The sequence below is a fragment of the Poecilia latipinna genome, unplaced genomic scaffold (assembly GCF_001443285.1).
Source record: "Poecilia latipinna isolate Pla-1442-1.1 unplaced genomic scaffold, P_latipinna-1.0 Scaffold721, whole genome shotgun sequence".
NCBI lineage: Eukaryota > Metazoa > Chordata > Actinopteri > Cyprinodontiformes > Poeciliidae > Poecilia > Poecilia latipinna.
The window spans coordinates 116009-119146 of NW_015113337.1; the positions used below are offsets into that span (position 1 = coordinate 116009).

The 3138-nt window shown below is 39.5% G+C and overlaps 1 protein-coding gene across 4 annotated transcripts in view; it reads left to right on the forward strand.

Moving 5' to 3' along the window:
- Window positions 1–3138, forward strand: part of sez6l (seizure related 6 homolog (mouse)-like) — a 78557-nt gene that overhangs the window by 8931 nt on the left and 66488 nt on the right. The gene's annotated exons all lie outside the window — the stretch shown is intronic.

Here is a 3138-nt window from a genome sequence, read left to right on the forward strand (position 1 = left end):
AGCAACGTGCAGCAACATGCAGGCTGCCCCTGGAACTGTTGCACATCCTCTCCAGCAAAAAGAAGCAAAAGCTCACCCTGCTCCTGATCCGCCATTCTCCTCTCATCTCATCACCTCCGCTCTGGTCTTCAGCTTCCTTCCTCTGGTTCTTCTTCATCCTCTGAGCTCATCTTCCATCTCCCCCCCACATCCCCGCCTCCCGTTTCTTGTGAGCTGAGAGGAAAAATAGAACTGAGGGGAGATTGTCTCTTCTGCTTGACTAACCCGAGCCTTATTACACAACCAGATCCCTAGGCTGCGAACTTTTGAGACTATATTGTGCCAAGTAAGCATCAGAAACAGGCAAAGAAACAGAGTTGTAGAAGAAACATGAAGGCAGGTTTGAGGGAGGAAAGAAAGAAAACAGGGTAGAATATGAAACATAAACCTTCAGTCTGTCACTGCTGATGCTGTGTTTATATCATGCACACAGCCAGTCACACGTACAACACATAGTAGAGGCTCGTAGTTGTGAATTTTCAAAGTTCTTTACAAATTAGGATCTGTGGAAAGTATTTGTATTTAGTTCCCCTTTATTAAATAAAATCCTGTGCAAACAGTGGCCTTCAGGAGTCAGTAACAGAGAAGTTTAAAACAAAATCCCATTAGTCTGTCATCTGAAAACTAGACAAGAGCAAGGCACAACTGAAAATTACGACAGCGTATTAGGTCCACTCTAGATAGAAGGGAAAACCTTGGAAAATTCAGAGTTTAAAAAGTCAAAAAAATTGCTAGAAAATAAAAAGAAAAAACTCTGAAATTTTGAGGCTAATCTCAGAAATATTCTGGAAAAGACTTGAAGTTGTACGTTTCAAAAGAGAGCAGGCTCTCTTCAAAACCGTTTCACAGTGGAAGCTTTTGTAGCTACAAACATTTTAGTAAGAGTTTGTTGAACCAATTCTCCTCCAGTATCCATTGTCCTCAGTTTCTTAACTGTAAATATGTCACCCACACATTGCAAATAATTCAATTTTGAATTTCACCATATTGAACATTTTCATTTTTCAGCTTAAATGCAGTGGTTTTGTTTTTGGATGTTTGGTCGGCATTAACAACAGAGTGGAAGCCAAAGTAATGTTTTGGTTTCTTAAACTACTCATGTCAGGTGGGAACAGCTGCTGTAAATCACGTCTGATGTGACTGAGGTTCAGGAAGCAGAGTACTTGTGCCGAGTAGCAGGTTGGATGAGTGTGTTAATGGGAAACATTGTAAATAGACTGTGAAAAGCTTTTAAAAACACCCACAATTGTTAAAAGTCAGATAGGCAAAGCTGTATTCTAACTGAGAACAAGTAAAAAAAACAAAAACAAAACGGTTTTAGAGATAAATTTCCATAATGTGATTTTTTTTTGTTGTTTAAAATGGCTAAAGGGTCTATCAAGACAAAAGCAGGCAGCTGTGACAGAAACCATCAGGAAGTTGTCCTGATTCCTTTTTAATCAGGTCCTGCTGCAGGTGGGCTCAGAGGGTTTTAACCTTTCATTTCTCACAGAGCCCCCAAGAACAGAAGCTGCTCATTAGCATGCTTATTCAGGCCTCTGTGTTCCTAATGAAGAACTTATGCTGTGGTTTTGGATGAGGCATAAAGCAGCAGAGTAGATTTAAACGACTGCTGCTGATGTTTGTCAGGTTTTCGCCTAATAACTAAAGATTATCTGCATGTTTTATTAGTGCATACAATATTTTCATTACTATTGTGTTCTGAAGGTTTGTGGACCTGCAAGTGTTAAGAATCTAACAGGAGACTCTAGAACAGGCTGAACTGAACAAAGCCATATCTTTTCAAAGTCACAACATCCAAAATGAAAACTTGGGCTTATAATAAAAAAAATTATGTCAGGTGTTTCATATTTTTAGTTTATGCATTTGTTTCTTTTCCAGCTTTATTGTTTATATCATGCTCTGCATCTGCAATATTTATGGTTTTGAACTATAATATTTATTTTTATATTTATTTTATTTCTAACTTAATATATTTGTAATACACATGTATGTAAGCTCCAGTGTTAGGATAAGGTTCTTTTATTTATTTTTTATTTTTTTTGGTCTTATCAAAATTGGTTTATTTCACAAAACTGCAACGGAAACATCTGATCAACAACGGGATGTTGCTACTGATGCAAACCATGAAGGAAGGAGTTGGAGGATCATAGTGCATAGTAACTTTAATGACTTATCGCATGAACCAATTTATTCATATGTGATTTTAATTGCGTCCCTTATTTAATGAAGGTAAATCCTGATGGTATTTTTCTCTAAATCGACACTAGTGAAATATTGACGAAGTTTCGCGTTCGTTTTTAACAGAAACGCAGCCTGTGTGTGTGCTTGGTGTGAGCTACCTGCAGCTGTATGAGTGTTTAGATGTTTCTCACTCAGTCCCTGCACTCATTAGGATCAAAGTAACGGCTGCCGCCTCGTCAGTCTGACATATGGTCGGAACCAGTAACAAGCAGGTCGGTGGAGTTTTGGGGTCTTGATTTACACACTGCCTGGTTTGAGGTGTTGAAGCTGACCTCTCTGGTGTTTAAGCAGCGTCTGCAGCTCTTCCTGGTGTGGACGTCTCCACCCTGGCGGCTCACCTTTGTGCAGCAGCAGTTCTGCTTATCTAAAGAGTCCAGGTGTGTGTGTGTGCGTGTGTGTGTGAGAGAGAGCGGCGCGGCTGACGCTCAGCAGGATCGTTGGCTGGATGCGTCAGTGCCTGGGATTATCCTCTCTAGGATGGCTGCCGGATTGCGCAGATGCTGCTGACACTTCGCTACAATAGAAGCAATTAACTGAAGCTTAACTTTGTTTATGTCTGTTTTAGACCACGGCTGTTTGTGTAACGCTGACCTCAGGTGACAATAGACATTAAATTGTGACGCCTATTGGCACCTTAGGTACAAATAAATATCACCTTATTTGTACTGTTAAGGAAGATTTCTCTGAATTAATTAATTTTGGAAAAAGTTTGGCTCTCTCTCTTCCTTTATGATCCTGGTTTCCCCCGGCGGCAGGCCATTATAGATGGAGGAGTGCATTTCTGACAAAAAAAAAAATTCTCAGAAATTTGCTATTAAAAACCTGGAAATTTCTAAGTTTGAAAAATCAAAAATT